Source organism: Dreissena polymorpha, chromosome 9, assembly GCF_020536995.1.
Source record: "Dreissena polymorpha isolate Duluth1 chromosome 9, UMN_Dpol_1.0, whole genome shotgun sequence".
Lineage (NCBI taxonomy): Eukaryota > Metazoa > Mollusca > Bivalvia > Myida > Dreissenidae > Dreissena > Dreissena polymorpha.
This window is the reverse complement of record NC_068363.1, coordinates 59,695,833-59,716,508: the sequence shown is the minus strand read 5'-3', so window position 1 is coordinate 59,716,508 and position 20,676 is coordinate 59,695,833. Positions and strand designations below refer to the sequence as shown.

The 20,676-nt window shown below is 35.2% G+C and overlaps 2 protein-coding genes and 1 long non-coding RNA gene across 4 annotated transcripts in view; 2 read left to right on the top strand and 1 right to left on the bottom strand.

The window, feature by feature from the left end:
* Positions 1-20,676, top strand: part of LOC127844276 (uncharacterized) — a 276,480-nt gene that overhangs the window by 83,589 nt on the left and 172,215 nt on the right. The gene's annotated exons all lie outside the window — the stretch shown is intronic.
* The window catches only part of LOC127844274 (DNA replication factor Cdt1-like), a 228,731-nt gene that overhangs the window by 192,701 nt on the left and 15,354 nt on the right, over positions 1-20,676 (top strand). The window lies entirely within an intron of this gene.
* LOC127844290 (uncharacterized) lies at positions 10,795-11,935 on the bottom strand. The gene is made up of 3 exons (XR_008032667.1): positions 11,850-11,935; positions 11,624-11,678; positions 10,795-10,916 (listed from the first exon to the last, which is right to left on the bottom strand). It is a non-coding gene; the product is annotated as an uncharacterized LOC127844290 (long non-coding RNA).

Genomic DNA, 20,676 nt, shown 5'->3' with positions numbered 1-20,676 from the left:
GGCGAACGAGTCAATGCTGCGTCAGTCGTTGAAGCCGCGTCAGTATGCGGCGGCAAGTGGCATTTCGCCGCGAAGCTTCGCATCTGTCCGCCGAGGCATGCCGCGATCCGCGACATGATGCCGAGTTGACGGGCATCATGAAATAAAAAATCTTTTTATAATTATTAGTTACATGTAGTTAACAAATTTTGAAAGAGCAATTATAATAATAATTAAAATCATAATAAATTTATTGTGCGCGGATTGTATTAGCATATACATGTAAGCAAAATTAATGTGTCTGGCCAATTAAGTTTGTTTCCCGCCAGTAGTGTATGTATTTCACACATAAACAAGGTCACGTAATTTTGTTTTCGCACATACAAGTGGTCAAGGCTCCAGCATATGGTGGATTTATAAATTAATTGCATGTTGATTTTGCTATTATATTTAAGCTGAGAAAATTAGCAGTTTGAAGCCACATCAATAATCAAGACAGTGAAGACGTATTTGTTGTTTTGTTAATTATCAGCTTATTATAACTATTGTTTGAATATGCGTATATAAACACGTTTTATTTTGTTCATATTATACAGTTTTCCTTAAGTATCAAATACATTTTGACATTTGTTACTATTTAAAGAGATGATGAAATAACGTCTAATCGGGGCGTTTTTTTTCCACTGAACATGCAATTTTCGCCTGACGTTCATGTATTTATACAACACAAAATACACCCACACTTTCCAAACGACATTCTACATGTCTGCATAATTTTCGCGCGCTTTTTATGAAACAAAGGATATTTTAGCACTGTTTATTTGACACTAGAATTTGCCAAAGGTCGAGTTAGCATTAAAATTCGGAAGTGTGTTTCGGATTACAAATTAAATAATGATAATTTGATAATCGAACGAAACATTAACAGTTGCGCGTAATTAATTCAACGATAATTTGTTAAAGCGCATTACGTGTCATATCCCTTATTAAAACGTGAAAATAATAATTATGAAACCAGCGTAAAACTTGGTTACTACGCTACACATACATGTATGTACATGTAGGTGGATATCTTTTCACTCGATCCGCCGTGTACGTATGCGGCGGATTTACTCCACGAAAGTACGCGAAGTTTATAAAGACTCTGCGTGGTTGCGCGGATCGATGCCGAGTGCCACGGCGATACGCCGCGTGAACACACGATTCGGCCGCCGTGTACTTATAATCTTGCCGTGGCGTAGCCCCGGATTATGTTTGTGCCGCGTTGGCTGTACTGTATATTTGGATCAGAGCATGATGCACGCCAAATGGCATTGTACACCATCGGTTAATAATGGACTTATGGCCCTTTGTATCTTGAAAAAATGCTTTTTTAAGTGTATAATATAATACTTTTGTGTCCAGAACATCTAAATACCTGCTAAGTGGTCTAACTAAAGCTGTCACAGTGTGGCATAATACTCAAAACGGTGTAATAATTACTGTATGAGATTCAATGCGCGTTTCTTTCCATTCTTTGATGTTAAAACTCACACGTAAGTCGCCTGACTTGCTGTTCTATAAATACACCCACACTTTTCATGTGACTTTTCATGTGACGTACATATCTGCATAGTTTTCGCGCGCTTTCTACTGAGATAAAGAAACAGCAGAAATATACGAAGCATTGTTTATTTGTAGCTAGAATTTGTTTATGTCGCGTTAACATTAAAGTTCAGAAGCGTGTTTCAGATTATAAATTTATTTATGCCAATTTGAGACTTCGACAAAACATTTTAGTGGTATGTAATGAATTCAACTTCAATTTGTTAAAATTCTTTATGAGTCGAATAAATGATTTAACTGTATTTTGCATGCAATGCCCACAATTTCCAAGTGAATTATACCCATATGCCATCACCAGTCTTCTAAATAAGTCGCCGTGATTTTATCGTTAAATTGTAAACTGTGTATGAATTGCAGTTAATTGCAGTTAAAGTGACAGGTTTAAAACAGGTGACAGTGTTTATGGCTAACGACATTAGACACGTGTGGTCATTGATGCAATTAGCGGATCAATTATCTACTGCACAGTATCGGGAGCAGCCGGGCGAAGGAGGCCGGTGTAGTATCAAAGAAAAAATTTCTCACCTTTGCAGACACTGTCCGTGATTGGTACTTTGAGATAAACCACAGTAAATACATGTAAAATGGGGACTCTACTTCCAGTCTACTCTTGTTATCTCGACATCGGATATCTCGATTTTCTTGATATGTCGAGGTAAACTTTATGTCCCAACTTTTTTCCTTCTTTCTCTTTATAAATGAACATCGCATATCTTGATTTTCATTATCTTGAATAATTCGATATCTCAATATAAAAATTTGTCCTGGCCGATTTTACATGTATTTAAATCAGGCTAAACAAGGCAAATGTTGGAATTGTGTCAAGACTTTGGTCAAAATACACAGAACACAATATTTCTCAATACACAAGATTTTATTTATCCCATTTAACCCTGCACATTATTTAGCTTCTTATGATATTTACAATAATGTAAATTCCAGAGTGAAAATGACTTGTCATGCCACATTTGCATGTGCAGTCTGGGAAAATGGAGCTAAATGCATTATGGTAAAGTGTCATGCCACATTTGCCTGTGCAGTCTGGGAAAATGGAGCTAAATGCAGGATGGTAAAGTGTCATGCCACATTTGCATGTGCAGTCTGGGAAAATGGAGCTAAATGCATTATGGTAAAGTGTCATGCCACATTTGCATGTGCAGTCTTGGAAAATGGAGCTAAATGCATTATGGTAAAGTGTCATGCCACATTTGCATGTGCAGTCTGGGATAATGGAGCTAAATGCAGGATGGTAAAGTGTCATGCCACATTTGCCTGTGCAGTCTGGGAAAATGGAGCTAAATGCAGGATGGTAAAGTGTCATGCCACATTTGCATGTGCAGTCTGGGAAAATGGAGCTAAATGCATGACGGTAAAGTGTCATGCCACATTTGCATGTGCAGTCTGGGAAAATGGAGCTAAATGCATGATGGTAAAGTGTCATGCCACATTTGCCTGTGAAGTCGTGGAAAATAGAGCTAAATGCATGATGGTAAAACGTTATGCCACATTTGCCTGTGAAGTCTTGGAAAATGGAGCTAAATGCATGATGGTAAAGTGTCATGCCACATTTGCATGTGCAATCTGGGAAAATGGAGCTAAATGCAGGATGGTAAAGTGTTATGCCACATTTGCTTGTGAAGTCGTGGAAAATGGAGCTAAATGCATGATGGTAAAGTGTCTGCATAGGCTAATCAGGGATGACACTTTCCACCTAGACTGGATATTCATTTAGAGGAGACTTACTTTAAATGAAAAATTCCATAAAAGTGTAGTGCCCCTGATGACCCTGAGCAGACTACATGGGGTAATCTGGGCCCATACTTTACCCACTTGCATTAACCCTTTACCACTTAGATATGTATTTTCACGCATTTGTAGTAACTTAAAAAAATATATTTAATTTAAGACCTTTCTTACTAGATTCAAGTTTTTAAGGCTTCATCTTTAAACCTTAGATACTGATGAGCAACAAACAGCATAAAATCTTTACAGTCTGTGAGTTACTCGCAGGCTGTTCTGGTTATATGCTGTTTGCACATAGCCATTTTCACTTTGCTTCTGAGTGGGAAAGGGTTAACTCTTTCACTGCTGGAACCGAAATTTGAAGGCCTTTGCAAACAGTTTGAATCCAAATGAGACGCCACAGAAATTCAGCAGACGACATTTTAGCAGATGACAAATATCCCAGCATGCAAAGGGTTAAGTAGTGTTTTCTCAGAGCATTTAAGGCTCAATGGTATCTCAACAGAGATTGTCTAAGACAAGATGTGAAATTTAAACAGAGCAGTAAAAATGATAGATGCATACTGACTTTCAACTTAATCTGAATAACTGAACAAAACATTGTAATTAAAAATCATTTTATCATAATACGTCAACGTAAATGTATGCACCTTATATTACCATACTTCAGAACATTGGCCTGTCAACAGATTAACAAAAACTAAAATAAAATGCATGCAATTGCTTGGGTGGAAACGCTTCAATAAATCACAACACACCGTCACTGGTCTGCTAAAAGCCTATGATTTGTCCTAATATCCTAAAATTTATGTGAGGGCAGGCTTAAGATGAATCATAAGGCTGCATGCAATTCTAATTCCATACCCCAATGATTTGAGCAATCTGGTTGGTTGTATATGAGAGTACATTGGTACTGCATGAGCAGGCAGGAACAGTTTTGTAACTTGGCTAACAAGATTTACTCAGCCATCATCACTTATTTTCTCATTTCATTAATAATCTGGGCATCATTACATGCACACCACTGTGGGACACAACATGAGTCATCAGTCTTGGAGAGCTCAATTCTAGACAGACCATTTTCATAGCAGACAACAAATCCAATAGCATGGTACTTTCCAATTGCATGTCCATGCATAAACATTCCTGTCTTTAACCCATTTATGCCTAGCGTCTAGAAAAAAGGCCTTGGCAAACAGCGTAGACCCAGATGAAATGCCGCATGATGCGGCGTCTCATCAAGGTCTGCGCTGTTTGTTTAAAGGAATTTATGTAAGAAATATTCTAAATATAGAAATAAATATACTAGACATCACTAATTTCGAAATAAATTGATCCAATTTAGAAGGATGGGAGAGTCCACTAGGCATAAATGGGTTAACATAAGGCTTTCAGACATGGTACCATAAATCTGCCATTTTCTGTCAGTCCCTTTCCCATCTTCATTCACTAGTTTCTATTAGTGGAAAAGTTGACTTTGCAAGTCTTATTTCAGAGGGTCATAAATCACTATCACTGGGAGGTTATACATCACTATCATGGGTTATGCATCACTATTACTGGGAGCCAATATGGGACATGTTATTAACTTCTTTAATGAGTATTGAATACCCATTCGGGATAACATACGATTTAGTTCCTATTCTAAAGTGATGCAGATAAATCTTCAGCTTGTGAAGACAGAGTATAATACATCAATTTGAATCATTTTTGCCAAGAGAAATGCCATAAGGTTGAAGAAAAGGGGGCATATAGTGATCGGACTGTCCGTCTGTCTGTCTGTCCGTCTTTCCGTCACACTTTGCGTTTAGGTTTCAAAAAATAACTTCTATGTCCCTTGAGATATAACCTTCATATTTGGTATGCATGTGTATATGGACAAGGCCTTTCCATACGCAAAAAAAATCATACCCCTGTGACCTTGACCTTGAACTTAGGGTCTGCGTTTAGGTTTCGAAATCTGCGTTTAGGTTTCGAAAAATGCTCATAACTTCTATGTCCCTTGAGATATAACCTTCATATTTGGTATGCATGTGTATATGGACAAGGCCTTTCCATACACACACAAATGTTTACCCCTGTGACCTTGACCTTGAACTTAGGGTCCGCGTTTAGGTTTCCAAATCTGCGTTTAGGTTTCGAAAAATGCTCATAACTTCTATATCCCTTGAGATATAACCTTCATATTTGGTATGCATGTGTATATGGACAAGGCCTTTCCATATGCACACAAATTTTGACCCCTGTGACCTTGACCTTGAACTTAGAGTCCACGTTTAGGTTTTCGAAATCTGCGTTTAGGTTTCGAAAAATGCTCATAACTTCTATGTCCCTTGAGACATAACCTTCATATTTGGTATGCATGTGTATATGGATAAGGCCTTTCCATACGCACACAAATTTTGACCCCTGTGACCTTGACCTTGAACTTAGGGTCCACGTTTAGGTTTTCGAAATCTGCGTTTAGGTTTCGAAAAAAGCTCATAACTTCTATCAAGCGTTTATAGGGGGCATAAGTCATCCTATGGTGACAGCTCTTGTTCAATAATGTTAATGCGTATGTTTGTACAGTTAGTCTACAGACACAAGTCAATTACTGGGTGCATTTCAAAGCATAGAGGCTCTGACAGTTATTGAAAACTTTCAGATTGTCAAAAAAACTTCATGTTTTATAAACCAAAATTTTCACTTCCCGAACAAGGCTATGGAAAAATAAAGCAATCTACTATTCTTGTAATGCTGGCTCAGCAATAATGTTCATTAAAACATTCCACAAACTGCCTCTCAGAGATGTCATCAACAGTTCACTAAACCCAATAAACCAGACCAGACACTCAGTAAAAGCTATAAATGTTCATTGGAGAAAGCACTTGCAGAGCTGTCCTAGCTCCAATGCCAATCAATACCCCAGCCAATATTGATAGAGAAGTGAATTATGGTGAAGGTTATAGAAGTGAATTATGGTGAAGGGTTATCTTGAAACAAGTGGTGGTAACCTTTTGTTGACCCCCATCAATGTCCCGGACTTGCTGACCAGGCATACCACAGTGGCAGACATTGAGCCAAGCACCTGATAAACAAACCCAAGGTATGGACCTTGGATTTCAATAACAACCATGTTAGTCTGCCAAGATCTTAAAGTACTGTAAAGTTCAATATCCCCATCAAAGGCACACAAATGAGCCAGACAACAGAGCTGAAAGCATGTGTGTAAACTGTCAGATTAGCCTGTGCAGTTCGCACAGGCCAATCAGGGATTACACATTCCGCCTTAACAGGATTGATGCTGAGAGGAGACTTTCTTTAAATAAGATATACCAGAAGCAGACTGCAGTGGCTTATGTGGGGCAACAATTAACCCATATGTATTAACTGATTCTCACTCAGAAGCAAAGTGAAATGTCTATTTGCAAGCAGCATAAAACCAGAACAGCCTGCAAGTAACTCGCAGCCAGTTCAGGTTTTATTGCTGTTTGCTGCTCATTAGTATGGGAGGGTTGGAAATGAATTCACCTTTCTGCGTCCTTACGACAAGAACGTAATTTACAATAATTATTACTTCATGCTTGAAACAAGTTAATGTTTTTTGCCCACACTTGGCAAAAGCATGCTATGTTGTAATACACTTCAACACCGTTATTTCGAAGTCGTCGGGACCGTTAAAAAAACTTAGGATTAACGATAATTCGAAATAAACATTTGACAGAAGCCTTTTTTGATTCTGTTAAAATAGAATGTTGCTAACTTAAAAGCGTAAACTAGTCATATAGCAATAGATTTCCACTTGTAACAAACGGAGGAATAAAAATATTATTTTTCTTGTTTTTTGTATTTTTGTCTAATTACAGAACATATAAAATATAACGAATAGCACAAATTATCAGACATACAAACATATGAATACATTTTCGGAAATAAATTAACTTTTTTTTACCAATACGCAATGTCTCTCTGAACACCAGCTTTCGCACAGACGACAAAGGTGTAATTATCGGCTTTTGACGCGCCACGACAAGGTGTGAAAATACGCTCAGTATTTTGCAGTTTTGACTTCGGATTAAAGATTGATAATAAGGTGCGAATTATAGTGTTGGGACCGACTGAATCACTTCGAAATAACGATTTCTTCGGTTTAACGAAGTTCGGATTAACAATGAAATTTTACATTTAACAAAGAAGAACCAAAATCGGGACCCGAATAATACTTCGAAATAACGGTGACTTCGGCTAATCGGTGTTCGAAATAACGGTGTTGAAATGTAATTGGAAGGAGCTGTGACATTCTTTAATTTTCATTAATCTTTTAGATGCTCTATTTATTATGATAATTGATAGAAAAATGACAATTGATCTATTCCCATGGTTGACACAGGTTGTACATTCATTTATTACTTTTGCTTTTTTGCTTTTTTAAAGTCACACACCTTGAAATGAAGTACCTGTTAATCAATACAAATAGATGCAATTTGAAAGTTTGCAAAATTGTCCTTAAATCTATAGCCTAGTAAGCAAGTAATTGAATTTTTTTTTAATTTTAAACCGAAAGTAGGATTTCTATATGTATTCCTCCATTGCAACAAACGTGATAATTTTTAAGTTATAAAGCGCAAAACAGACGGATTTCTACCTTGTAACCACCAGATGTATTTTAATTGACATTGGTAAAATTAAATCTATAGCATAGTTAGCAAGTATTTTATTATTTTTCAAACGGTAAGTTTTTAAAACCGAAAGTAGGATTTCTAGACGTATACGTCCATTTTCGACAAACGCGATTATTTTTAAGTTTTAAAGTGCAAAAGAGACGGATTTCTACCTTGTTACCACCAGATATATTCTAATTGGCAAAGATGAAATATGTTTCTTATTTATACTTACATTTTCTATGTCATGTATTTCATTTCAGGGTGTGTGGCTTTAATAATGGTTGCTTTTTTTAGAAAACAGACACTCACTGATCAATAGTTTTCAGCAAATTGTATTGTACAGATACACTAACGGGACTGTCAACCATGAAAAGTTCTAAAATACCGTATTTTTTTACAATTTTTAGTTTATATTGATTAAAATATCAGGACTGGTATATTACATTACTTGAAAAAAGTTGTTTAGTTTTCATATTTTCATATGTTCGGTAATAAAATTTTACTGGGTATGTGTACCAGGTAACTACCAGTTAACTATAAATAACGAAAGTAGATTGATCATCATTGTCACGGGGTAAACCCAGGAATGCAAATAGTACATGCGTAGTGAAATGTATATATTTTATATATATAAATGATCAATCTACTTGCGTTATTTATAGTGTGTATATCGTTATGTTACCTATTTTCGCGATGTACTTTTGATTTCACATCGCAAAATTTGTATTACCGAATATATTGAAAATATGGACTTTTTCAAGTAATGTAGTGTACCATTTGTGATATTTTAATCAATATAAACTAATTATTGTAAAAAAATACGGTATTTTAGAACTTTTTCTTTTCTTGTCATTCCTGGTTGACGGTCCCTTTAAATTCAAAGTTATTTACATTTAGCTATTATTCTCAATCAGAACTATTATTCTATTAATCAAAAGTGCCTTATGTTTATATAAACTTATAAATTTATGATCCAGTCTGCATGTGACTATCAGGGATGTTACTTTCTGCTTTACTAGAATTTGTATGCCCCCCTCGAAGAAGAGGGGTATATTGTTTTGCACATGTCGGTCGGTCTGTCGGTCGGTCGGTCCGTCCACCAGATGGTTTCCGATGATAACTCAAGAACGCTTAGGCCTAGGAACATGAAACTTCATAGGTTCATTGATCATGACTGTCAGATGACCACTATTGATTTTCAGGTCACTAGGTCAAAGGTCAAGGTCACAGTGACTAAAAATAGTAAAATGGTTTCCGGATGATAACTCAAGAATGCTTAGGCCTAGGATAATGAAACTTCATAGGTACATTGATGATGACTGGCAGATGACCCCTATTGATTTTCAGGTCACTATGTCAAAGGTCAAGGTCACAGTAACTCAAAATAGTAAAATTGTTTCAGGATGATAACTCAATAATGCTTACGCCTTAGGGATCATGAAACTTCATAGGAACTTTGATCATGACTGGCAGATGACCCCTATAGATTTTCAGGTCACTAGGTCAAAGGTCAAGGTCACAGTGACTCAAAACAGTAAAATGGTTTCCGGATGATAACTCAAGAATGTTTACACCTAGGATCATGAAACTTCATAAATAAATTGATCATGACTAGCAGATGACCCCTATTGATTTTCAGGTCACTAGGTCAAAGGTCAAGGTCACAGTGACTCGAAACAGTAAAATAGTTTCCGGATGATAACTCAAGAATGCTGACGCCTAGGATCATAAAACTTCAAAGGAACATTGATAATGACTGACAGATGACCCCCTATTAATTTTCAGGTCACTAGGTCAAAGGTCAAGGTCACAGTGACTCAAAACAGTAAAATTGTTTCCTGATGATAACTCAAGAATAATTAGGCCTAGGATCATAAAACTCATAGGTACATTGATCATGACTGGCAGATGACCCCTATTGATTTTCAGGTCACTAGGTCAAAGGTCAAGGTCACAGTGACAAAATATATATTCACACAATGGCTGCCACTACAACTGACAGCCCATATGGGGGGCATGCATGTTTTACAAACAGCCCTTGTTTAAGTAAGTGTTTTCCAAAAGAAAATGGAGTAAAGGCATTAATTTGCTGTCCAGTAAAACCTTGCTGTTCTGGTATGAGCAAATAATATTCTTATTCTGTTTGTAACATCCTTAAAAAGGCAATTAATTATAAATTACAAATTACATGCACTATTTTCATATTTAAATGATTCATGATTCAGTAATATTGCACCCTGAAGAATATGGAAATCTTTTGAACTAAAATGCACAGCTTTTAACATAACTACTGAAACTGTAAATGTGGCAGTTAATTAAGCCAGTGAATGGACATGGCTTTAATGTGGCCTCACAAATGGCTATTAATTAACTATGCACATGTCTCCATACATGCTTGAAATGATCCTGGTTTCAAAAATGATACTGCTTGTTTATGCTCCACTGAATTATGAATTGATAGTTGTGCTCAATGAATAGAGTAATGTCACTAAAGAATTTCAAATTAGGTAATTTGTAGTATTTACACAAAGTTTAGAAATTTGTTTATTAAATTATTAAACCAGTACATTATATTTTATGTGTTCATAATTTAAAGTTATTATATAAAAAAACTCAGAAGACTTGAAAGTAATACTGTGTAACTTCGCTATTATGATCACCTGTGGGACTTTTGAAAACGGGTGTTTATAGTGAGATAGTCTAAATGCTGAGTTTTTATTAAATTTGACGGACAGATAATACATAAAAAATTATGGTAAATATTCAATTAACTTTAAACTTTTTTGCATGCAATAGAACAGTTATCAATCAATACATTCTACAAGATAGTATTTCAAGCTTTTCAAACAAGAACTGAAACATATTTTTTCATCATAAAATTATCGTTTTGGTAATTGCATTGTACTGGTGTCTTTCTTGTGTGCCTCAGCTACCACTCTTTACCTGGAATACACCAATTCCATCTGGATGTTTATACAATAACTGCACTTGTCACATACCTGACAATACTGACCCATCTCAACAAATGTATCTCTGTAGATACAGCCATAACCAATTTGTTTTAATTTAAAGAAAGGGTAAGCCATAATTAGTAAAAAAATGCACTTTTAATATTCTAAACTTTTTTTGTAAAGGTAAACATCTTAACGGTCTCTCGCAGCGCTAAGAAATTTTTATTTAGCAATCAGGCTTTCCATGACAATGACGTGACGTTCTACATGAATAAGTTTTGGACAATTGATTTACATGAAATACATGAGTACTGTCTATTTGCATGTAGAATTTGTTAGAATTCCATGAACAGTAAAATTCAGAAATGCGTTTCAGACATCATAAATTTAATTAATTGCATTGAAGTTACTTAAATGGAATAATGTCTTATTTGAAAATTTAACATGTGAATATAACACTTGATGCAACAGCAAAAAGGTAGGTATTAGTGACATGTTTGAGATGCCGAACTATGCTTATGCAAACATTTCTACATTAATGACCTGACATGTTAAATCAAATTGCAATTTAAAGGATCAGTGTATATGATTTTGAGTAAAGCAATATATAAAAAATAAAGGAAATTGAAGAAAGGGGTATGGTAAAATTGATCTCAAGTATGATATAGAATAAACAGCAACTTTTTTCAATCGACTCACAAAGGGGGCGTCGCCTTCGGCATCAGCCACATTCTGGGCAGCCTTGCCGCTGTGCCTGGAAACAGGAAACATTCCCAGGTAAAAGCCTGCATTCATTGATAATATAAATCACATACAAAATTGCATTTTTAATTTACTTATTATATAAGTTCATCGTCACCGCAAGTGTTTCCGCAATTTACTCATCAATAGTTTTGCAATCTTCTCTTGTAGACAGTGTAATTACCTTCAATGTACTTTTTTTTGTGAGTTATCACTTGAACGTCTTTTTCCATGCCTTGGTATAGACAATGAGGAGGAGTACATGATCTGGAAAAAATGGTCTTGTTTATTCAGTAATAATAATAATAATAACTTTATTTCACGAAGATAACACATTAAGAAATAGCATATCTTTTTAACAATGTGGTCTTCAAAAAACACAGTATATGTAAATATAACTCATCAATGTCTAGCATACTGCAATCAGCCTTAAAAAAAAATAAAATACAAAAGCATCATATAATGAAAATAATAAGACTAATACAAATAATATTAATAATATAAAATAATATTTATAAAATTACAATAATAATAATAATTATAATAATAATAATAATAAAAAATAAAATAATAATAATAATAATTAATTGTTATGAATGCAAGATATGTTCATCTGATTGCAAATTGTATGAAAAAAAGGTTCAAAGGGTAAACTTGATAATAATGCTTTTTGAAACAATAAATATTTTCCTTTGGAAGAGAGTGACTTTCTTTGATGATTTTGAAACGCTTTTTTGTAATCCCCAACTTTTTAAAACTAACAAAAAATAACATTGTTATAAAATATTTTGTTATATTATTTATCAATGTTATGTTCTGAGTATTTTTTGTGTCAGTAAATTGAGCAATTTAAATTTTAGATATCTAAATATGTGACCTTGCATTAATACCTGCAAATATTACAACATAAATGTAAATTATGAATAAAATATAAATTTGTGACAAATTATCTGAACTATATGCATATCATCAATCAGTGCTGTCAATTGCAAATAAAATTGTAGCAGACTTTATGAAAATGATGTGGCTTCCCTTACGGTATTGTTCACAGCAAAAAAATAATTAATTGATCTATTATACTGTGTCTTTAAATACTGGCTGAAGATTTCTCTGCATCATATTTCTAATTGTGTACACTACCAGATAACTTCAGAATAGGAACTTAATCGTATTTTATCCCGAAAGGGTATTCAATACTCATTAAAACAGTTAATAATGATAACATATCCCTTATTGGCTCACAGTGATAGTGATGTATAACCCATGATAGTGATGTATAACCTTCCTGGAGAAATAGTGATGTATAACACTCTGAAATCAGACTTATTGCAAAGTAAAATTGTCCACTATTAGAAACTAGTGAATGAAGACGGGAAAGGGACTGACAGAAAATGGCAGATTTACAGTACCATGTCTGACAGCCAAATGCTTGGGACAAGAATGTTTATGCATGGACATGCAATCAGAAAGTACCATGCTAATGGATTTGTTGTCTGCGAGAGAATTGTCTGGAATTGAGCTCTCCAAGATGTTGACTCATTGGCCATGTCCTACAGTGGTGTGCATGTAACATGCCCAGATTGTTAACTCTTTCAGTGCTGGAACCAAATTTTGAAGGCCTTTGCAAACAGTTTGGATCCAGATGAGACGCCACAGAATGTGGCGTATCATCAGGATCCAAACTGTTTGCTATATTGATAGTATTCTTTGAAAAAAATCGAAGAAAATGCTAATTTTAGAAATTCAGCAGACAACATTTTAGCAGACGACAAATTTCCCAGCATGCAATGGGCTAATGACATCAGAAAATAATGGAGGATGGCTGAGCAAATCTTGTTAACCAAGTTACAAAACTTGTCATGCCTTGCTGTGCAGATGATGTACTCTGGTAGGCGATGGCCTGATAAGATGTGTATGGAATCATATGGAATTAGAATTGCATGCAGCCTTATGATTCATCCTAAGCCTGCCATCGCATAAATTTTAGGGAATTAGGACAAATCATAGGCTTTTAGCAGACCTGACAGTGTGTTGTGATTTATTCAAGCGTTTCCACCCAAGCAATTGGATGCATTTTATTTTATTTGTTTTCATTTCTGTTGAAAGAGCAGTGTTTTTATGCTCCCCCAAAATTTATTATGGGAAGAGCATATAGTTGCTGCTACGTCTGTCCGTGCGTGTGTGTGTGCGCCTGTCTGTCCGTCCGTGCACAATTTTTGTCCGTGCTATTTCTCAGCAACTAATAACCAGAATTCAATGAAACTTTATGGGAAGCTTCACTACCAAGAGGAGATGTGCATATTATCAGCGGGTTCTGGTCGGATGATTTTTCACAGAGTTATGGCCCTTTGAAATCTTCTAAAAAAAATTATTGTCCCCCCAACTACTGTGCCCTCAAGACGTTTCCTTTTATCTGAATATATAGTGCAATATCGTGACAAAAAAAACTTTGGGGAGCATCACCTGTCTCCGACGGTTTCTTGTTTAAGTATGTTTTTAAGTGCACACATTTGTATCTTGTGTATTATGATGAAATGATTTTTAATTACAATTTTTTTGTTCAGTTATTTAGATTAAGTTTAAAGACAGTAAACATCTATCAATTCTGACATTCTGTTTCAATTTCTTATCTTGTCTCATACTTGGAATACGGGGCTTTATGAAGTTTCATCCCAGATTATACTGTACATTCAGCACAGGCTGATCCAGGACAACACTTTTCCTTTATGGAATTTGAAATCTCTTCTTAATGAAAATACAGTCATGGTATAATGTGTAGTCCCTGGGCAATATGCACAGGCTAATCTGGGATCTGGGACAACACTTTGCGCTCATGTACGTAGCCTGTTTCTTCAGGACAGGAGTTGAATTGTCTTTGCAGCAGGACACAATAACACCACAAAACATCAAAAATATGCAATCAAAGCGCTGAATGTACTGCAATTGTTTGTTCTTTGAATGTATTTACTATAACATTTATATTCATAGATAAAGTTTTACTTTTTAATGTAGGGCAATCAGACGGCCACAAAAAATGCAAACAACGTAATTTACTTTCAATTGTCTACAGTGGTGAGATTTTGCAAAAACATCAAGGAGGAAACAGCGCTGTATTTATGACTACCTAATTCCTGAGTAAAAACTAATGCTCGCAGATTGATTGATTTTTTTATTTTCATCAATTTTCTTACTGTTTATTTTGAATTCTATATGGTGTCAAAAAAAATTGAAAAGGTAATTTCCTTCATGAATTTATTTTCTTAGTGTGATAAGTATTCCATATTGCCACAATATTCATTTAATATGATGGTGATTGCAAATTTTATTTTAAATTTACTGATTCTCATTATACCATTTTAATAATATTTTTAATGCTTTCAGAACATCTAAAAAAGAGACATGTTGTTGTTATTTTGTTTAAGTTATCTCTATAACATAAATATGATGATGAACAGTGCACACACATCTTGACCTGTGCGTTAAGAAGCACTCATTATAAATTTGAATGGGTTGTGTTCATTTCAAACTTGTGATTTAAAAAGCTATGAGAACATTTTGAAAAATGAGTTTCGTCTAAGATTATGCAATAGCTAACAACTTTAGTACCTTTAGAGCTTTGAATTTTTACTGAGTATAAAAAACAACAACAATTTAGCACTCTGGTTGACCTGTACTCTCTCTGTGATAAATGTAAAGCCTCACCTTGCGTGACATTGTTGGTTACCTCAGTTAGTCTGCTGACAGAAAGTTGTACAAATAAATTAGTGTAGTGTAGCCTTGCAGTCACAAAAGGCAGGTCATTAGCATAATGTGGCTTAGTTAAAGGCATATATTACTGTTTAACAAAAAAATCCAGTCAATTTTAACTCTTTATTATACAAACGAAGTTTAGGGGGTATATAGGAGTGAACTTGTCTGTCGGTCAGACTGTCTGTCGGTCCGCTGTCCGTATTAAGTTCAGCTCTCTATTTCAAATTGTTTTCATCCGATCTTCACCAAACTTGGTCAGATGTTGTATCTAGATGATGTCCAGGTCAAGTTCGAATATGGGTCATGCCGGGTCAAAAACTAGGTCACTGGGTCACGTGCATTTTAAACATTGAGCATGGTGTACGCTCTCTAATTCAAGTAGTTTTCATCTGAGCTTCAATAAACTTGGTCAGAAATTGTATCTAGATGATGTCTAGGCAAAGTCTGAGCATGGGTCATGGCAGGTCAAAAACTAGGTCAGGGGGTCGCTTAGTGCATTTTAAATATTGAGCAAAGCGTCCGCTCTCTAATTCAAGTAGTTTTCATCGGATTTTCACCAAACTTGGTAAGAAGTTGTATCTAGATGATGTCTAGTTCAGGTTTTAATATGGGTCATGCCGGGTCAAACACTAGGTCATTGGGACACTAAGTGCGTTTTAAACATTCAGCATGTTGTCCGCTCTCTAAGTGAAGTATTTTTCATCCAATATCTTCACCAAACTTGGTCAGAAGTTTTTTCTAGATGATCTCTTCGCCAAGTTTGAACATGGGCCATGCTTGGCCCAAAACTAGGTCACGGGGTCACTAAGTGCGTTTTTTAACATTCAGCATGGTGTCCGCTCTCTTAGTAGTTTTCTTCCGATCTTCACCAAACTTGGTCAGTTCGAACATGGATCATGCCTGATCAAAAACTAGGTCACAGGGTCACTCAGTAAGTTTTACACATTCAGCATGGTGTCTGCTCTCTAATTTAAGTAGTTTTAATCCTATCTTCACCACACTTGGTCAGAAGTTGTATCTAAATGATGTGTAGGTCAAGTTTGAACATGGGCCATGCTGGGTCAAAAACTAGGTCACGGGGTTACTGAGTGCGTTTGAAACATTGAGCATGTTGTCCACTGTTTTTTGTGAAGACAACATGCAAAATATTCTGTGTCAATGTGACATGTGGGGGTATTCGTCACGTCTGTGACAAAGCTCTAGTTTTTCATTCAAGTGCCAACCAAATATTGTTTCCTTGCTCCATTTTTGGTGAACTCTTCACAAAAATCTGTGTCTTTTGCTAAAGAAGGGTTGTTAAGCTGTGAAGAATGTCTGCTCTTAACTATAGGCCGTAATGAAAATTGTCATAAACGCATATTAGAAATTCGATTTATCATTGGTAACATGCTGGTTGGCCTTTAAATGCTTATCTGCGAACATGTCTTTGTATGGGCACTATCAATAAAGCCACTTTTGTGTTGTAAAATTCTCATTGATGTTTGCTACTTTTGGCAGTATAATTTTTCGTATCCCATGAGAGGCTGGTATGAAACAAAAACTGGGAACATTTTTTTATATATAATTTCATCAAAATAGCATTAATAAATAGTTATTCAAAGGGCATATCAACCACATTTTCTCCTAATTATAGACATGTATTTAACCAGTTCATATTCCTTCTTTTCAGACATATATTCAGAGCAATCTACAGTTCATATGCAGTATTGACACTTTCCCCTTGAATAATATTTTTTAAGAAAGTCTATTCTCAGCTAAAATCGAGTTAAAGCAGAAAGTGGCGTCCTTTATGAGCTTGTTCAAACTTCTGAGTATAATCTGAGACAACATTTTATGCACATGCATTGAGTCCAATTTACCTTAAGGCACAGCTTATTTATTCTCTGCTTTTTTTGCAATGTACTTCCTATGCCAGTTTTTCTATCCATGTTGAGCTTCATAGTTACTCCCAACACAATGTCTTTTTGCTCTATGCCTTTTTGTTTGCTAGAACAATCCTGCCCTATAACTCTCTTGGCAGACTGGCTGGGACGGATATTGATTGTGATGAAACACTTACAAGGTTTTCAAGGCCTGAAAGGCCATGGTCATGACCCAGCCAGGCTGCTCAGTGAGGGCGTTGACCCCTGGATGCACCCACCACCAACATGGTGGGGGGGGGGGGAGGAGACATATTGTGTGCCAGATACTGCATGGGGATGAGAACCTCTGTCTGAGGTGCTGTTAGCCCATTTTTCGTAACCCAAGACTTTGGTAATCAATATTATTACTGAGCCCACTGATTGGCTGTGGTGTATTGGATCATGTACTCTTGGATCATGTATGTTGTTGTCTGTGTCACTACTGGCCTTAGTTTCACCTTTCACCCATGACCCCAGGAAGACTGGATTGAGACAGTGCAGAGTCTGAAGGATCAATCAGTGACAGCAGGCAGGCATATTAGCATAATTACATGAGGTCCAAGGTCACTTCAATGGGAATGTCTTATTCAACTTGCTGTAACTGCCAGTTAGTGTGCTTAGGTGGTAGGCTCTTGAGTTGTGGCAAAATGTGCTATCTGAGGTTGCATAAAATGGAAAACAAATTAAACAGCTGTTTCATGGTTGATCTATGATAATGATTTTATAATGGGAAGCATTTGTGCTCCAGGCTTATTTAGGATTTAAATTCTGTTTTTGTTGTTTTGTTCTTGATTTCAGTGTTGATAGAAAGTTCAAAGTTGAAAAGTGCAAGCATTATTGACCCTGGATTCTACTTGTTGCTAAACATAATCTATTATTTGTGTGCATTTTTTTTTTGCAAGCATGTTTGAATAGCTTTTTTTGTGAGAGGATTTAAGTTAAGGACGTTTTTGAAAAAAAAATCTTTAAACATGTTTATTTATAATTGTTGTGCAAATTTCATTGTTAAAATTTAATATAAAAGTTTGCTTTATTATTATAAAAATCACAGACCAAAATGGGAAAGGAGCCCAGGTCCTTCCTGTTCCAAAGCAGACAATCAACTGGGTTGCAATAAAAGCTACCTCCTGTAGTAAGGCAGTACAAGGGCTACAATATTCCGCACCATACTTAATATATAATTACTAAGTGTGTAAAGCTAGTTCAGGCATAACAAATATATTTTAATCATAAAGCATGTAAATTGCAGTTTATCCTTAAGGTAGCCCACCCTTAATGCGCACATATCCAAATATAATGTAATTAATTATTTTCCTAATCAGCATCATTTCACTGAACTACATGCAAATTTGTAGGTAGGCTTTCCGTACTTAAAAAAAAAAAAATATACCGATTTTTTCAAAACCACCTTCACGCTCGGCTATTGTCCAGTTTATTTTCACCCCTGGGGTATATACAAGTTCCATAATTCATTCAGATTTCCAAATATGGGCATGCAGTTGGTGTGTACAGAATGCAGTAAAGGTGTGTACAGAATGCAGTAAAGGTGTTTAAAGTTTAAACAAGATGAAATAAGTATTGTTTTACAGACATTAAATTTTTTTTAATTTTTATCTATGTAATAGTGCCATGAAATGTAAGTGATTTCAGCCAAGTAAAAATTGGGTCGGTTAAAAACAAAGTGTCATAAAATTCAAAATAGTATCATTTAAGTTATATTTTAAACTTATTTTTTTATAGAAAAACACTATATACAGCAAAAATACCAACACATAGACAAATTTACCGTTTACTTTTTGAAATAAAAATAAAAATGCAACATGCATCATTCGTATTTTCAGCAGTAATTTACCCAATTTAGCCATAACGTTGTTTTAATTTTAAAAATTGAAGGATGTTCTTACAATTTTCAACATATTTAACAATAAACATAGCTTATATGCTATATTAAATCAAATTAAGTTAGAAAAGAAATAAAACGCGTCGCAAAAAGTATGCGATGTCGGCAGGATTCGAACCTGCGCTGAAAGATCCTAAAAGATTTCTAGTCCATCGCCTTAACCACTCGGCCACGACAACTTTACATCATTGCAATCTTAAATTAGATATGCATAATTAAACAGGTAAAAAGGCTCATTGATCTTTGAAGAAATCGTGAAATCGTATTTTTCAGATGATAATTGGATCAAAGTCAATATTTATAGTGAAAATAATGTATTCTAAATGAATTAGGTAAACACATATCAAATTTCGAAGTTTGAAAAAAATAAAATGCATCTCTCGAAAATAAACGATCATTTAAGATCGGCAATGATCGTAAAATAAATTGCGGGAAATCATTAGAGGTGCGCTACCTTAAAGGGATCTTTTCACGGTTTGGTAAATTGACAGAATTGAAAAAAGTTGTTTCAGATTCGCAATTTTTCGGTTTAGTTATGATATTTGTGAGGAAACAGTATTACTGAACATTTGCCATGGTCTAATATAGCCATTATATGCATCTTTTGACGATTTAAAAACCTGTAAATTATAAAGCGTTGCAACGGGAAACGATTGAATAATTTGGAGAGTTCTGTTGTTGTCGTTTAAATTTGTGAAACTACGAAGATTGCTTATATAACATATAAAATACGCATCTTATGTAAGCTTGGCAGGATAGTTCAGTTGGCTAATGCGTTTTTACTTCAGGATTCCGGGGGTCACTGGTTTGAGCCCTGCTGCGGGCTATTTTTTTTCCTTTTTTAAATTTTATTTTTGATTTTTTACTGGAGCTTTTAAAATTTAATGTTTACATTTTTCAATATAAAGCCTTTAATGACAAACTTCAAAACATGCCAAAATCTGTGAAAAGGCCCCTTTAAATCTACCTGCTTTTATGTAAAACTACCTGCTTCTATGAAAAAAGTTCTAGTTTAATTTTTACAAATGTCTGGTAAGTCGCATATCACTTAAATGAATTCTGAAACAACAAGTTCAAAAGTTCAGGTTTCAAAAGCCAATCAATATTGCGACAGCTACCAGGCTATTTATAAATCTGAATCCTTCATATTATAATATTGGTTATCTGCGGTCAAAGCTGAAGTGTTTATTTATGATAGGGTGATTATGACAGGATTGCATTGTCCATGTTTGAATACCAGACAGCCATTATCTCCACAATCATCTAGAGCATATGGGCGCGTATTTATATTAAAATGTTAAAGGGTTTTATTGTACACAGAAGGCTTCAAGTATTCACCATTCAGTCATGCATGGAAAATCATGCAGTTATGCAGCTAGTGGTTTTAACAGACATAATTGAAACAGTGGCTAGACTGCTTTGGAGGCTTGATTTAAATTAGCTCTCATCCTAGAATTGAG